Source organism: Ambystoma mexicanum, chromosome 12, assembly GCF_040938575.1.
Source record: "Ambystoma mexicanum isolate Mex_15411 chromosome 12, UKY_AmexF1_1, whole genome shotgun sequence".
In the NCBI taxonomy this organism is placed as follows: domain Eukaryota; kingdom Metazoa; phylum Chordata; class Amphibia; order Caudata; family Ambystomatidae; genus Ambystoma; species Ambystoma mexicanum.
The window spans coordinates 485,202,438-485,220,991 of record NC_090936.1 but is presented as its reverse complement, the minus strand read 5'-3'; positions in this window follow the sequence as shown (position 1 = coordinate 485,220,991).

Here is an 18,554-nt window from a genome sequence, read left to right as displayed (position 1 = left end):
CAGTCAGAATACTCAGGTTATCGAGTGCTTTTTCCAACTGACTATCTGACTAATCAAGCGCATTCCAGTATACATTTATTGTCATCAGATCCATAGTTCCCCTGGGGAGGCCAACCTGAAATGTAACAATCAAGAATGAACAAAATATTTTCCAATCTGACACCCTTTGAATTGTTGTTTCTTGTCTATAGGACAGATCTAGACCCTAATTGGGATGCCCTCTCAAACCACAACCTGCATGCAGACATTGAACATCAAAGCCATCCCATAATACATTTCCTCTTGCCCAGGTCTCTTGTAATAATATAGAGTGAAACTGAGCTAGTTCAGATATTAAATTTTCATTCGATACGAGATGCAAATAGCTCCTAGAGTTCCATGACACTAGTCGAAGATTTTCAACTAAGCTAAAGGGGTAGGCTTAGCATTTTTAATTGAACAATAGATTCCCAAAGGGATATTGCCAGCCATCTCCAATCCTGAACTTTCTGTGGATTTTGTCACCAATCCTTCTGGGGTACCAATAGTAACCTCTTGGGTAGTTCCCACCTCCTCTGAGCAATGCACATCACCTCTCGAGTTTATGTTAGTATGACTTGGAGCATAAAAATGTGTGATATCAAAACCATGTTTCTGGCCTCCTTAAGTAATAATAAATAATTCACCTAAAACAATACTAGATAGAAACCTAAAAAAAAATCACTCCCGCCATTCTATCGGAAGGCATAAATCAAATTATGCTGAAAACTAAAGATGGCGATCCATGTGAGGATATCATATTGATCTACAACCAACACATAAGAGAACTACTAGACCTCCATGCTCCTATGAAATAAAAACAAGTTAGGCCTAATATAAACCATCAAAAATGGTTTAACCTTGAAGCCACCAAACTAAAAAAGGAGAAACGTAAGTTAGAAAGGAAATGGTCAAAAGACCCCACAGATTCAAATAAAATGAACTGGAAAAATGCAGATACCAGATACAAGACCAAACTCACTGAACTCAAGAAAAATCACTATAATGAATTAATCAGCACGGCTTTCAATTCCACCGGTAAACTCTTCCAGATCCTTAAAGCCATTGATAAACCGAAAGCTCTCTCTCCGCCATGTCAACCATCAGAACAAGACTGTGAAAAGGTCCAAATGGCCTTTCACAACAAAATCCTCAAGGCCAGAGAAACCATCTTAAATTGCCAGAATCGCAACCCACCTATCCCGGACGAGCCATGTGAGATCAAGATTGAACCACAAAATCCCAAGTTCCAATTTGCACCAATATCATTGGAAGAGATGAAGAAAACTCTTTCAAGAAATTAGATGTACCTCATGTACAAAAAACGTTTTGCCATCCAAACTTATACTAGAAAATGCTGATATCTTTGTTCCATTTCTCAGAAGAATGGTAAATGCCTCCTTCAGGGACCAAACTGTTCCCGTCATAATTAAAACAGTGACCATAACACCCCTACCAAAGAAACCAGAACTTGATCAACAGGACCCCGCCAACCTAAGGCCAATAACAAATTGTAACTTCTTACTAAAAGTTCTAGAAAAGATCACCACTGAACAGCTCCAAAAATATGTGGACAATAATAATCTCCTCCACCCTCAACAATCGGGTTTCAGGACAGGTCACAGCACGGAATCTGCATTATTAGATCTGCAGACAGAAATGTTGGGTATCATCGACAAAGGTAAAACAGGTCTACTGATCTTATTAGACCTCTCAGCAGCCTTCGATCTACTTGATCATCGGAGGCTCCGAGAGGCTCTGGAATTATAGGAAAACTGCTCACAAGAGGCCTCCGACTGGGTGTCCTCGTTCCTACAGGATAGACAATCCAGGATTATTTGGGACAACCACGCCTCACAAACCAAACCAGTGGATTGTGGAGTTCTACAGGGTGCTAGTTTCTCCCCTCTGCTATTCAACCTATATATACGCTGCTTGTGAACAATGCTGACCCAGCTAGGCATATTCTTTACCAACTTCGCTGACGACACACAATTAGTCTTCAAACTCAGTGGAGACTATGGGCTGGATAGTGAAAAACATACATCCATATACAACATCATTGAAGGTTGGATGAAGGCAAATTGGAAGTGCCTTAATGGCACTTTAACTGAGCTAATGATTTTCGGATCTCCATATGCTAGAAAAAAACTGAGCTCAGCATATTCCTCATTCAACATCAAAAAGGCACAAATTGCAATATCAGAAAAGGTAAAGACGCTAGGAGTCTATCTACAGGCATCACTGGAAGCAGAGGCCCACATAGCCTATCTGAAAAGAAACTGCCAATACCATCAAAAATTACTTTAAAAAATCAGACCTTTGCTAAACCAGAAGAACAGCACCACCATAGCCAGAGCAATAATCCTCTCCCGATAGGACAATAGTAACTCCCTAGTTCTAGGCGCAAATAACAAATGTTTGAAACAAGGCCAAGTGATGCAGAACAACACCATAAGAGCCATCACAGGCAAATCAAGAAGGAAGCACATTACAAGCGACAGAAGAGATCTGCACTGGTTGGCCATTGGGGAGTGAATTATCTTTAAATCTCTTACACTGGTCCATCGCTGCTTGTATGGTAATGCCCCCACATACCTCAAAAAGCATTTCAAATGGCACAAGCCCAGCCGTAATCTGAGATCAACTAATAAAGGCCTCCTTCAAATAATAGCAGCAAAAAAGGTAAAGGGTCTAGTCAGGGCCTTCACAAGCAGAAGCGTCCTAAAATGGAATGAAATTGCTGTGATTTTGAGGCTGGAAGCAAACCATCTATGCTTCAGAAAACAATTTAAGACCCTTTTGTTCAAATAACACCCTGATAGACACCAATATACCTACGCTACTATCCCTCACTTGACCTACTTGTGTGGTTTTCCATTGTCCTGTCCTGAATTCCCATGTCACGTCTCTATGAAACGTGCTCTGATGCCTGTGGGCTGCAGCGCTATATATATATAAATAAATAAATAAATAAATAAAAATAAAGTAACAATGATCTAACAAGAGGAGAGGGAATTATGAGTCTTTAAAACTACACAAATTAATAAAATCAATCAGTTTAATATCTGCAGATGAAATTAAACTTAATTCAGGTATATCCAACATTAACTAAGTATATAAGATATATTCAAGGAATGGGGCTGCCTTCCTCAAATAAATGATACAAGGTAAGACTAGGTTTGTCAGGTAGCACTGGAGATCTAAAACAGTCATATAACTCCAAGGTCCTTTTCTTCTCTGGGATCTTATAATCAATTCCTCCTGTGTCTCTAGGTTTCATCGCAACATCGTTGTTAACATGCACACTTCTATTTACAATGTTCCCCTGAGAAGCAGCACGACATCCATAATTATTTTTCATTTCAGATATTCCCCTGGAATGCGATTCATGTAGATCCCTTGGTCCATCAGGCTTTAGACTTTTTTGGCATAATACAAATCGAGTCTTCATCAATAGTCCTATCTAGAAGGCCACATGTTTTATGAGGGTGATCAGCAGAATCTATTGTAGTATGGCATGAAAGTACTTAGTAGACTGGTTGACACGTTTACCATGTCTTGAGGGTCATCCTTTAATAAAATATGATTTTGCTCAGTCACCACAGCTCATTATTACTTGGAAGTTCTCCCAAATGTGCAAGAGGAAATACCTTTCAAAGACCCGGTAGTCCATAATGGGCTGGATATCCATCTTCTCTCAAGGCTATTTGCCCCGCTGAGGTTGGCGTATTTGATCTAGAAAGAGCTGCACGATTTTCAAATATATCAAATATATCCAATACTCCCAACTCAATTGATTTTAAAGGTTTATCTATCCTACCTGCGTGCTTCTTATTTTTCAGAGCTTCTGATAACCTATTTGATCCCTCCAAGTATTCACACTGTGTGGCTCTATTGGAATGTGATCTATGTGACTGATGTAATCGTATTTTTGAGCTCTGTGGCTCACCCATACTTGGTGCATATGAATGAGAAATCATGAGCACTTCCTCCTCTACCTAACTGATAGCAATCAAATTGCAGAATCCCTTATCCCTTAAAAATGTACATGATGATTTGTTGATTGCATTTTGGGCCAATGGCAATTTCCGTTTATTTATTTTCACAATTTTTACAGTGAATGTACCCAAATCTGAGGTTTGAGGAGGAAGAGCATGCCATGGCCAAAGGCCCCACAACACAAAAAACACACCATCTAGTGATGGGGGCAATGGGTCACTTGACTCACTTATGTCCCTTTCAGACCCATAAACACAGGGGCCCTGGCTCGACTCAGTCCTGGCACCTTTGGTTGCAGGCTCATATAGAGATGTGAGCATGAACACTTTATTTCAGTGCATGAGTGTTTCTACTTTATTTCAGTGCAGGAGTGCTTTTATTTTACATGAACTTTACAGGAGTTGAAAGCCTTTATCCAGAGAACATCCTCATGTGCTGACTCATTGGGTGTGGCTCGCTAGGCCTGGTCTTCATGTGCTGACTCATTGGGTGTGGCAGGCAGGCTGAACCTGGTGGGCGTGGCTTCAGAAGCTGAGCTATATAAACTGCTCCATCATTAAGGCCGGTGCTTCGCGTCACTGTGCACTCGCATGCAACGTGACACTCACCGCCGCTTGGACCAGTTTACTTACCTTTGAAACCAGGCGTTCTCCTCCATACTTACCTCCAGGAACCCAGTGCTTCATTGCTTCATCTGCAGAATCATCTCCCGACAGCCAGTGATCTTGCTCCTGACGCCGGAGCACCGCAGTCCGCATCCACAAACTCGGACCCTGTGAAGAAGAAGAAAGACAAAGTTGGAACATCCGTCCTAGGGCCGCGCCGCATTTGAACCCTGCGCGCCACCTAATTAACAACTTATCAGCTACTGTACCACTGCAGCTTCATTCCTCATTCCCTCCGGCTGCCTCCTCAACCTCTGCAGCTTCTGCCGGGCCGGCAACATCACCTGCAAGGGAAGAGAGCAAAAGAGCAAACATCAAAATTGGAACGGACAGCAAAACAAGACAACAAACTTTACAATACAACAAAAACAGACAGGGAAAGACAAAGGCAAACAGGAACACTTACCTGAAGTATAGTGGCTTAGTCGCAGCAGGACTGGACTACCACGTGCAAGGGACCAGTGAAGGAAGCCGGTCCAGATCATACAAGCTCTTCTGCCAGAAGCAGCAGGACAGATTGCTTGTCAAAACTAATCAACAGGTGAGCTTTCCAGGGACAGCGCATCCTACAGGTACCACGATTTAGGAGAAAGGGTCTGGAAGGGGATCAGGCGCACAAGCTGGCATACTCATGCCCCCTATTCTCCATGCAGGAGCAGTCCAAGCAGCATCACCTATTACCACCAGTCACCACATAAGCACAGAGGGCGAAGTCAGACCCGAGCAACCTCACCCCCAGGAGGGCTGCAACCGTGTCCCAACGCCCCCACAGAGACCAGGTGAGTGTAGCAGAGCATCAATATTATTTACCTCTGCAGTTTCTTTGGTAAATTCATCCCCCCTAATTTCTGCGCTATCTATGGACCTCATTACAAGCATGGCAGTCCGGGAACTATGGTACCGGTAAGCATGTCAGTACCATAGTTAACGGACCGCCATACTACATGCTCTGCTCGCAAGTGCCATTTCACCCACCAGGTTTTGCTGGCGGGTGTAACGGCACCCGCGAGCAGAGCATGTCGGATGCACCGGCACAACTCTGTATGTGCCGGTGCATCCGACCTCCCCATCCCCATTCAGCTCTATGGGGCAGAATGGGGATCGGGAGGCCCTTGATTCCGGCACCCTCAAATGGGCAATTACCGTGTCCGCCGAACTCTGCATGATCCGGTTCTTGCCCATTCGCAGGTGCCGGAAAAAATGCAACTCCGGCGGCAACCGTGCCCTTAATAAGGGCACGGCAGCCACCGGAGTTGTAATGAGGCCCTATATGTCTTTCCTCCATGAAGGTTCAGTATGAGAAACTGCAGCTTCCATCTTTTGGGGCAGGACTGTAGTTAGCAGAGACTTGGCGATCTTTTCGGGAAGAAATGTCGCAACAATCAGAATTGCAGTATGCTTTTTCAATTCACCCTGTATTTTATCATTCAGCAGATCTAACAATACTGTCCAATCCACTGGTCCTTTTAGTGTGGGACAATTTTATCCATGACTCCATGACGCAATTAGCGGGTACATCCACATACCCTTCAATTCCATCCAGGTGTTCCAATAATCCCATCAGAGTAATTTCCCCAGAGCAGGAAATTTGGGGGTTGGGGGGTATTCAAGAATTAATGGTTCATGACCAGTTCATTTGATGCTTTCTTTTGCTCAATCCCCCAAGCAGCCTTATGCATGTTAAGAGCTTCTGTGTCGCAATCTTCACCAAAAAGCAACTGGGAAGATTCTAAACCATCAATTGTGTGTATATCAAAGGGCACAATAGGCTCCTTGCTGCTATCGTGTGAGCACTGTTGGGCACACTCCAGCATGTCCTGAACGTTGTCAGTAGACAAGGCAAGAGGCATTGCTGCTGTTCTAGAAATGCTCCCCAGGTGCGCACCGCCCGTTGACTATATAGCAGCTGACACAATCAGGGGGCGTGACTTAGCAACATGAGTATATTACTTTAAATCTAGGAATACAATGAGAAATAGTAGTAAGTATTTATACTTTTTTCATCTAGTTCAAGTGTCCTCAGTCTCTATAAATTCAAGGTACCATTCAATGAAGCTTTAAAATGCAGTTTGGCTTTCATCCACGCTCAGAAAGGAGGAGCAATCACCAGCAGCCAGTGTTCTCCCTTGCACAACAGGCACTCTGACACACTCTGGGTGCGTGCAGCCCATTGGATATATAATAGCTGACAGAATCATGGGGGCGTGGCTTAGCAGAATGAATATATTATTTGAATCATTCAATGAAGCTTTAAACTGCAGTTCGGCTTTCATCCATGGGCAGAAAGGAGGATCGATCAACAGACACCAGCATTCTCCCAGGCACAAAAGGCACTCTGTCGCACTCCAAATATTACGTCTGCACATGATCCCTGACCCCCTTACACACTGAGGCATACCACCTGCCCAATAGTGGGCTGATTTTGCTGTCTAGCGGCACGATGCAGTGAGATGCATAGCCTGCATGCACATTTGTCTGCTGCTGTGCCATTTGGTCAGTTTGTTGGCATAGCCTGATCCCTAGTTTATGTCAATAATCCCACTTCATCATCATGTACTTACCTGTTTGTACAATTGTACAGACTAGGCTACTATGCCCCCCTGTGGATTCCATAACTACATCAAATGGAAAACCCACATACACTTCTCTCCCTCGCATTCCTCAGTGTACTCTGCATCCTTAACAAATGACACCATACTCACTTTCCTCTTTTCAATGTAATCTACACCTCTCAACTCCATCTCAACAGCTCTTCCTCCATTTTCTATCCCCCACCTCCTGATCTATTGCACTCTGCCAAGGACCCCAAAACCTGCAATATCTGTGCAACAAGATTTTCTTCCAATCCAACCACATTAATTCTCACAAGCTTTAGGTTGCGATTGTGGCTGTCATTGAAATATGCATTTCTCCGAGTGACACTGTCATGTGGTAAATGTGTATTGAGAAGCCACCCTCAACACAGGGAGACTGTTCCTTCCCCACTCAAGTGGTTATTCAACAAACTGTTTAACATATTCTTTTTTAGCCCTATCACAGACACATATCATGCCCCTTGGATCCCTCTCCCCTGAGCTATCAATAAACCAATAATCTGTCAGGTGTACAGGGCATATATAGGTATTTATTTAAATTAACAGTAGCAGAAATTAGCACATAAATATAAAAAACACCACTTTATCCGTGGCACAACATAATCAACTTCTCCCAGCATAAATAAATCACAAATGAGAGTTAAAAAGAACACAGACACAATTATTCTTTTTCTGTAAATCTCAATTCACAAAATAATTACACTGATCAATAATATCATTTCACCCCAAACGTTTGGTTTACAAAATACACAGGGTAATTCATCACTTTGTTTGTCAGACCTCCCCTTTACTTTGGTCTATGTTTGAAAGTCAGACAGAAAAATGTGAATGCTTTGGGGAATTTTGGATTTCAGACCCCACTTACTGAGAGGTCTTTGTTGGGGAAGATGGATATAAAGGTTGGGCTGATTTAAGAGCAAAGACCCCCCCTCTTCCTTATAGAAGTTGGGGTCAGCTGGACAACAGGGATTACCCAATTAAATTATAGGCTATAGTTTTCAGCGCACAGTGGGAAGTGAGCTTTGTTAATTTTGAATTTGAACAAAATTCACCCCGTAGTGTTCTGCCAAATGGGGAATACATTAAATTATTATTTATGGTTATATAGGCTAAGGATCTACACAGTTTTGCCCCCCCCACCACCCACTATGAAGTGAAAGGATTCAGGGCAGGCAGACACCCCCCCCACCTTTCCACATTTTGGTTTTCCAGAACTTAGTTCTACTTACATAGCAATACTCTATTTAAAGTCCCAGAAGGCCAGCTGCATCTCAGGACACTCTGGAAAGATAGGACAAGGGTCTGGTCACTCCACTCCCTCTCCACCACAGGACCCAGTGAGCATTGATTACTTCCTATAAATAGACAGCTCCAGCCAAATGCACAGTCAGCAATCTCCTCTGGTGTCTCCTTAAAGCTGTCAGATGGTAGATTTCTGTAGCCTTCCTCTCTTTCTCCTTTTTCTGTCTCCCCTTTTTTTTTGTTTTTTTCAGTATTCTCCCAACCCTGCATCCGAGTCACGATTGGATTATGGGTTTGGAGCAACATATGGCAATTGCTATTTGTAATCAACCTTTTGTTCGCCTTTCAACCTTTTTGGCAAAAACTAGTCATATATCACAACTTCATTATTTTACTACCAACTGCCATACCAAACATATTTTCAATTTTAGCTGATCATGGAGAATTAGATAAGTCGACCACCAAATTTGTACAATGTAGCATGGCCATGTGGCACATTTCTGCTGTTTCCATAAAAAGTACAACAGTTATGAGGATGGAAGATATTAAGCATATCCCTAATTTCATTTTCCACCCACTCACCAACTCTCATATTTGGAACATTTTCAGATCAACCAGAAACCTAGTCTAACTGGCCATTACAGATCCCATAGTCACAGGTAGATACATTTTATATCACCAAAATCGCCTGCAAATTACATAAAAAATGGTAGAAAAATTAAATCAATCCACAGTATGGTTTCTGCAAAAAAGGTTTACATGATAGTAGTCTTTTTAAATGTATTGTGACTGTTCATGTTCAGAAAATGGGAGGTCTGCTTCATCCAACCCAGCCATCTGTCTCCCTGGGACAGCCTGTGACCAGACGTTTTTTACGAGTCTCTTTGAAGTTGATAGTTTGCTTTTTGAAGTGGGTGCCCCCATTTTCACACATTTTAGTCGTGCTCTGGACAAAGAAGAATTTCCTTGAAGCCCCTGCTTCCAGCGACAGCAGGTCTGGAGGACACTGGGCTTTCAACACCTTCAGCAGCAAATTCTATTGTGGGGGTCATTAGATGGGAGATGTGACATCCATGCTGGAAGTGGGAGTTCTCCCTTGTGAAGTTTTGACCACAGCAAGAAAGAGGTTTTCCATGAAGACAACATGGCTCTGCAAATGTCACTGGAGTTTTGTAGGTGAACAATAATATACATTGCTTTTTTAGTCAACCCAAACATCATGTTTTGTTTTCCTGACATTTGTCTGAGAGCAGTGATATTTTGTTTCCACTTTGGCTTTTTAAAGCCGTCTTTATATGCACACACATGTGTAGGCCGTTTTTGTTTTCACTGTTTAAAAATCCTGTTTTCCATGTCCTACGGATCTTTGATTCCTCCTTCTTTTGTTAATTAAACTGCTGCTGGTCCATTGGTAATGACAGTACGCCACTTTCCACATGGCTCTTTAACTTTAATTGAAAAACAAAAGCAAAAGCCAGGCCGTTTTTGTCTCAGTGTTTAAATGCCTGCGATTCATGTGAAAGGGAATTATGTTTGGGGCCTTTAAATGCATCCGACACTCACTACCTAGTCCCACTCTAATTTATTGATCCCCATGAGAGATCCCCTTTATTCATCAAGACTCCTTAAATTTCAACCTAGCCCTCAACTCACCCTTTGTCTGCCACTACCAACCTTAAACCCTTTCCTCTGCTGCGCCATGCCCCGAATCCTGCACCACCCGTGAGATTTGATGTCTCTGGACGGCAGTTAACCTCAATCTCTGACACTGGTGCAGAAGTCACTCTCTCTTACACCTATACTATTGTCCTTTTTGACCATACCACTGCTATGGGCTGAGCAAGGTCTAGCAACTTCACCAGCTGTTTTTGCTTCTCTCTGTTCCCATACCCAAATATGTCCACTTCCCTCCAGGCCATGCTTTTGTCCACCACCACTCCATTTCCTGTTCCTTATCTGCTCATGACTATATGCTTTACTTTTCCTTGAAGATCAAAAAGATTTATGAGCCTCCCATCTCCCTCACACTTACTTTGACTCTCCCCCTCTCATCCTTACTCCCTACTGGCTCTACTTCTCCCCAACTCGTTTGTTGAACTTACCTTTTTTTTCCCTAAGTCGCAAACCATTTTATCTGCTTAATGACCAATTTGTTCCTCAAACCATAAGCTCTGTCACTGGCCACCTGTCCCTACTTCTCATTGACCATTGTAAAAGGCATCTTCCCCACCTGCTCCAGAGAAGTCACCATGCTAATCATCCTTACAGAAACCCTCTGCTGATCTTTATTTGGCTTCCAACTGCAGGTCTGTCTACCTTGTACCGTCCTGAACATTTGTTTTTCAGCAGAATCTGGATTGGATGGGTTCAAAGAGATGTACATTTCATTGGTGTGCACCATGGAAAATAAGACTAACCCCATCTCTAAATTTCTAACCCTACTCACCACTGCAAACTCCCTTTTTACCACTTCCTTTCCAACCAGTCTGCAGCATTCCACACTGTCAATCTCCCTGCCCTCCCCACAACCCTTTCCCACCTCAGCTTCCAGGACTCTACATTTTTTTTTAATAGAGTGTTCTCTTTCCAACTGATTATTCTCTACAACCTGGAATGCAAAGAGCTCTGATTCCACCCACCTCCCAGTGCACTACTGCAAGGCTCCACCCTGAGCCCACTGCTATCCACTCACTGGATTTCCTCTCTGGTAAGCTGACATCCTCCTTTGATTTCCCCTATCACCTGTTTGCCAATGATACAAAACAGTTCCTCTCCTTTCCTACTTTTGCTTTTGACCTTTTGTCTCAATTGTTTCCAGCTGTGAAACACAGGGATATCACGTTGCTGTCCAATGCACAGCTCTCCTAATGCTGAAGTAATGTACCTTCCCGCTCACCTTGTTCTACGCCTTCTCCCCTCCCTGGTTTCTTTTACCCCAGCCTCTTATCACCAATCCCCAAGGCCTACAACTGGGAATTTTCTTTGACAGCAATAAACAATTCCACCAGTTACTTATCTCCACTGGTACCCCTGCAGGAGCAACTTCTTTAAATTCAGAAGAATTGAGCACCTAACCTACCACTAAATCTGTCCCTGGACAAGCAACTCTAACACCCACTACTGACTTACTAGCACCCTTAAACTCTAGCGTTTTACTCCCTCTCTGTGTGTCAAGCACTTTTCTAAGCAGTGAGCTGGAGGCCGATCTCTTTCCTCGCTGGCTTCCTCCTCTACAACAGTCTCCCCTTCCCTCTCTGTCTTGAACCGGATTTCCTCAAATTCCAAAGCACCTCAAGATTTTCCTCATCAGCTCCTCATTCCCCCTCCCCACCCCCCGCCTGTGCTAAACCCCTCAGTCGCTGAGATTTGTGGCCTTAGCCCTTATGTGTCCTCCTGGCTCATGGCCGTATTCCCAATCCACTGTCCTGTTTTTTCCTCAAAGGATTGCACTTTTTATCAGCAGATGAGCATTCTTTATTTGTGACCTCTGCCTAGCACTTTACCGGTACCGGCAACTTACTTCCTGACACTCCCCCCTCTGGGGGAAAGTCCTTAGCACTTAACCCCTGTCCCTTGCCCTCTCTCTCTCTCTCTCTCTCTCTCTCTGCTGTTGCACGATCCGAATGCTCACAATGCTTAGTAGGACCACCTCTATCCTTTCATTATTGTACTCTATTGCCTTTGTCCCATGTTCCCTCCCTTTGCCCTGTGGGTGCTTTGAAACACGATGGGCATCATTACAGGTCCATCAGTAACCTGGATATAAAACCAGCAGGTAGCCGCCAGATCCGTAAAGAATTACCGGCACCTGACTTCCCGGTGCCACCGGGCTATTCCAAGTACGGTGACCGGGAAGTCAGGCTCCGCCAATTTTGTTAGTCCCCATTCCCACATGGGAATGGGGACACAGGAGCACCAGCACCATTAAGAATGGTGCCAGTGAGGCGCTAGAGAGCTGACCAAGATGGCTGCGGGCCCGTTATGCTCCTCTGTACCAAAATATCAGGGCCGAGATCCGATGATTTTCTCTAAATAAACTTCCTAAGAAAGTAACTGCATTGAAGGAGGAACGCTCGCAGCATCGTAAAGTGTCGTTCCCAGAGAGAATCGGACTGGAGAGACTTAAATATCGATAGCGGCGCAGAGTGCAGTGACACTCCGGGGAACAAGAGCGAGGGGAGGTGCAAATTTGTCTGGACACCGTGCCAAGGCTTGTCCAGCGGAGAACCAACCGCCAACTTCCCTCACTACCCTGAGGGAGCTGCGCACACCAAGCTCCAAGGCAGTGGTTCATTATACAGTTATACAGCGACCTGATGCGGAAACCTGGCCCTCTGTGCACAGACTGCATCGATGCCTCCGGCGGAGGTGTAACAGTTGGGGGGAGTATTACCGGGAGAGGCCAGAAGGTGCGGACCACCAACTGCCGGCGAGAAACACATGGAGAACTGGCCTGGTCTGCCACTGCACGCTGCTGCCTGCCTGCACTGACTCTCTGGAGCGGGCGAGGCATTGCAGAGGGACAACAGGACACTGTGTGGCACAGTGGAGGACAGGCGAGCCAGAACCACATTCAAGGGACCCACCAGGCAGAAATGTCAGCGAGGGAGCCTCTCCAGTGACGGAGACAGCAACATCTCGATGGGCCTGCCGAGGATTGACCCACGGGGGCCGATCGGACATGGCCCATAACCCTGGCACGTAACAATGTGGGGGAGATATCATGGGCTCAGGGAAAGGTGGAGAGGCCTGCTTTCATCGTCCCGGATTAAGTTCAGCAGCAGAGGCACTTCTTCAGAGACCCCAACCCTTCGGTCTGGCTTCGTGGGAGAGGGGAGGTAACCTCAGAGCCAGACCAGAATGCCCTCCAGGCCAAGAGGACCGGTGGGTCCGCCGGAGAACATTGGTCAGCAAAGGGCATCACCACTGCCACTACCACCTGGGCACTATGCGCCAGAACCCTTGATGACACGTGGACTCTCACAAGGATAGGGCGCGCATAGAAAACCTAGGAGCGGGTGAGAAAAAAGTCAAGGAAGTGAGGCGCTCGAGGACAACCAGCACACAGGCCAGCAACAAACCAGGTTATTCACCATGCACCTGGGAAAGTGGCAGACAGCCTGACCATGCCGAAGGGTAGTCGGGGGATTGACAGATCTCCTGAGACTCTATCCTGGGGGCTGGCGTCACGGGAGGGGGGATATACCAGGGACCTGGTAGTGGACCCATTGAGATTATGAAAACCGGGGAACACTCCAGCGGGCACAGTCTTTACACGTGACCTCACCATCAGCACAGGATCCTGAGGTGCAAACCAACAGGAACCCCACAGTGCTGTGGATTCCCACAAAGGCTGGGCACACACAAAGGACCTCAGCATAGCAGCTCCGGCCAGGGGCACATGGAACTAGGCCGAGGCTCGGAGACAACCGGGGCACACCCCTGCTGAGAACCAGGACAAGGATAACTGGGGAAATCTAAGAAGCAGTGAGCCCACCCTCCCACTGCCCCTGATCGAGCAGGTATCACAACATCCGGGATGACCGGTCCACACACTGTGGACCTGCGGAGGGTGGAGGGAAGGAGTGACTCACAAGCAAATGAAGCGGGGGTCACCATGAAACAGTTAGCACTCGGAAACAACAAGCCAACACCGGTCTGTCTTCCGCAGGGGAGTATTAACTGGACGACCCGACAAGGGTTAACAGCGAAACCACCAAAACCCTCCTCCCAAGATACATTGGTAACCCGCAAAAGAGACCCCGACTAAGATTAAACTCCGGCCGCCACGGGGCTCTGCGCTCATTCACATCCCAGATCAAGAACTATGTCCAAATCCGGCAAGGGAGGCAAACAGCAGACAAAGCTGCAGTTCGATGCGGCCCCACAGAACAGACCCTTCAGGACCATGGAAGATACATCAGAAACACACTTTTCTGCCTCGGTCCAAGATCCAGCGGTTGCTTTCCAAGACATCAAAGAGATGTTCACACAACTACAGAGTATTAACCAATCTTTGGATGGGAATCTAGACTCTTTCACCTGTAAAGTGGACACATGCAGGTCCGGTTCGATAAGCACAGCGAATGACTAGATGAGGCAGAGGGGAGAATCTTGAGGGTTGAAGACGAGTCGGCCACCACCTCCAGAGAGATGTCGGGTGTGAAGAGAGCACTGAGAGAACTAAAGGGGAAGCAAGAGGACCTGGAATCAAGGTCGAGAAGAAACAATATCAGAATTGTTGACCTCTCAGAGTCGGCAGACCAGAGGAACATGGAGGCCCTGCTCGAGGGAATACTACAGGAGGCACTGGGCCCCGAGGGGTTCTCCCCACTATGCATGGTTGAAAGAGCACATAGGATACCAGGTGGCAAGAAATCAGTCCCATGAGTGCCACCCCACCCATTGATTGCTCGCGTATGGAACTTTTGGACAGAGACACGGCACTCTGCAAAGCCAGGGAGAAAGGAACGGTTTCATGCAAAGGCGACACAATTAGTTTTTTCCCTGACTTCTCGGACAAGGTACAGGCGTCCAGAAGAAACTTTATCGATGTCAAAAAGCAGCTATGAGACAGAGGCATCATATACGTTATGCTGTTCCCGACGAAACTGCGTGTCATACATGAAAGGAAAGCTCAGTTTTCCAGCGGGAATGCCCAGAGCACGAGGGAGCAATCACAGATAGACCATCCAAGAGAATCAAATCCATCACGACAACAAAGCATTGAGCATGACTATGTTTTGAATCCAGAACCGAGAAAGTCATGAGTCCACCGATGGTGCAGCAGAGAGTCAGCCTCTTTGCTATCCCTGAGTGGAAGCACCAGTTCACTGAGTTGGGGGCTGATCGGAAGCTGAAGAGTTGGGATATTCAGTGGGGGGTTGGATCCATAAGGGACATGTTGCAAGGGGGGGGGATGGGACCAGGGAGGGGACTATCACTTGCGGGTTGGGATTGCCGGTAGGAGAGGGGACAAGGGAAAGGGGAGGGGGACTCAACGGCACATTCAGAGCATATAATGTGGTTGATGGGAGGTGGCCAACACATATTATAAGTGATATTGCAGCAATGGCACAACTAGAATACAAGCAGCCTAGGGTTGAACATATTGCACCGCTCCATCATGGCCACACTTAACTTTCTTATTTGGAATTTAATTGGCATAACCCCTTCCACCCAAATACTGGTAAGTCTTGCAATATATGTGACGCCACCAGGTAGGGATGGCCTTCTTACAAGAAACCCACCTTGCGGTGGGAGCAGAATCTAAATTTGGGAAAGGTTGGGGCTGTCACAGGTATTTCTCCTTGTACTCCTCAGATACCAGAGAGGTATGCATCTTGATACACAGTTCTGTGGGGTTCCAGCAAACTATGGTCTTGAGAGATAAGGAGGGTAGAGCATTGATAGTACAGGGGATCATCCAATGGCAACTATACACCCTGGTCAGTTACTAAGGCCCTAACCAGGGCACGACGGAATCCCTGGACTGGATTGAGAGACAACTGGGGAACATATCCGAAGGGGAACTGATATGGGCCAGGGACTTCAACGCATTAATGGATCTGTCCCGAGGCTGCACCGGGGGGGTCCAGTGCCCTCACAGCAAGGTGACGAGCAGACTCCAGGGCATGTTGATGGTCTGGGGATTGGAGGATGTGAGGTAACCGGAGAAAAGTCAGCACACACATCACTCCGCCCCCCACAACTCTGCATCCAGATTTGACTTCTTTCTGACGTCGCAAGCAGCCTCGGGCCGGATAGTTAGTGTGGACATATTGGTTCGCACACTGTCGGATCATGACCCTGTCTTTCTGTCCATTAGCCTAGCGGGAAGAGGGAGGCAAGACCCCCTTGGAAGTGTAAGAGCAAAGGACTCACGGATGTGGTTTTTAGAGACGGATTGACGGCAGCCATAGAATCGTACTTTGACATTAATGAAGGTTCATTCGACTCAGTGGCGACTCTGTGGGAGGGATTCAGATGCATAATCCAAGGGGGATGCATCGCAAGTGAGCTGGGGATCGTAAAACAGATTAGGAGAGAACTGGCCAAAAAAGAAGCAGATATCCACCTTCTACAGCATACCAACCCTACACCTACACATGCCCAACAAGCAGACTTATTGTGGAAACTACAGGAATTCCTTGGCATAGCGCAGAGGGAGATAAGGTACCTGTGAGACAGGGCGGCACCCCAACAGTACGGCAAGGGCCAAGCCCTGGGCCGCTCACTTGCTCGAGCTACCAGAATGAGCAGTGATGAGGGCAGGATAACAGTGATAGCCGATGAGCATGGGGTAGATCAGTTTGAAGATCTGAAAATAATCCACAAATGTCATAAACTCTACACACAACTGTACTCGACCCAAACACAGGCTTCCTAGGCAGACATGAATTTGTACTTTCGTACGAATCAGGTGGGACTATACTGGTGCACAGAGGAGCAAGGGGGGTGGCTGACCGACTGCTGGTGAAGGAGGAGGTCTTAGGGGCTATAAAGGCCCTGCCAACCGGGAAATCCCCAGCCCAGATGGGGTTACCGCCAAGTTTTATAAACATTACGCTGATAAGCTGGCCCCCTACCTGCTGCAGGTATATCAACAGGCAGTGAGCGCGGGACGATTACCAGACTCCCTCAGGGAGGTGATGTTGGTGGTACAGATGAAGCACGATAAGCCAAGTAACAACTGCTCATCCTATCGCCCAATATCACTTATCAATCTCGATAATAAAATATTGGCTACGACTCTGGCAACTAGGCTATCACCACTGATGAGGACCATGGTTAGAGAGGACCAGTCGGGCTTTATCCCGGGACGCTCCACATCCTATGGGCGTCGGAGGATGTTTGGTCTTAAAGCGGCACTACCCCGGGTAGAACCAGCGGTGGCAGCTTTACTCGATGCCACCAAGGCCTTCGATTTGGTCGAATGGCCATTCCTGTTCACAATCCTGCACCGCATGGACTTGGGGGAGCTGTTTATATCCCTAATATCCCTGCTGTCCACGGACCCAACAGAGAAGGTGAGAGTCAACGGGCAGGTAACTGGGCTAATAGCGCTCGAGCGAGGGACATGCCAAGTTTGCCCACTGTCCCCATCATTATTCTCCTTGGCGATAGAACCACTGGCGGAACAGATACAGGGATTGCATGTACATAGAGGGGTCCAACTACACACTCACAAGGTAGTGATATCATTGTATTCTGATGATATGGTAATAATTATAAACAACCCCAAAACCAACTTCGATCCGATTATGCTAGAAGTTCAACAATACAGGGCTTTGATAGGGCTAACAGTGAACACCAGTAAGTCAGTCATATTCCCTCTGACAGAAGCGGTCAAGCAGTTCCAGGACATCTGGGGGTTTCAATGGGACATGCTCCAAACCCACTACTTGGGGATCACAATAGCCAGAGACAGGGGGAAGGTACACCGCAAGAACTACCTATGAGTGCTAGAAGCTGCCAAGTCGGCGATGGCCAGATGGAACACTCTCCCACTTAATCTCTACAGCACAATATCGGTGGTCAAGATGACCTTGCTCCCTAGATTCCTTTACATAGTTCCGAATGCAACCACGATGGTGCCCAGGGGATATTTCTGTGAGCTAAGATCTGCAGTAACACAATTCATATGGGTAGGCAAACAAGCAAGGGTGTCCTGGGACAAGCTCACAGCGCCGGTACGAGAGGGGGGACTAGCACTACCAGAATTTGAAACGTACTACAACACAACTAAAGTCGGCTTTCTTCTATATTGGTATCGGGCGTCTGGCGACTGCCAACTTGTAGAGGTTGAAAGGGCAATTGCGGCCCCCGCAATGCTGAGATTGGTAATACTCACTGCCTTGAGCCGGATGCACAAAGCGGGCAATGTGGTGGACCTGGCATGCAAGGCATGGTCCCACATTGAACGGAAAACTAAAGGGGACATACTTTACACACCTGAGATTCCAGTGATAGACATCCCAGATATCCGCCTGTCGTACGAACCAAAATTTGTATCCCTGATGAGGAGACTCAG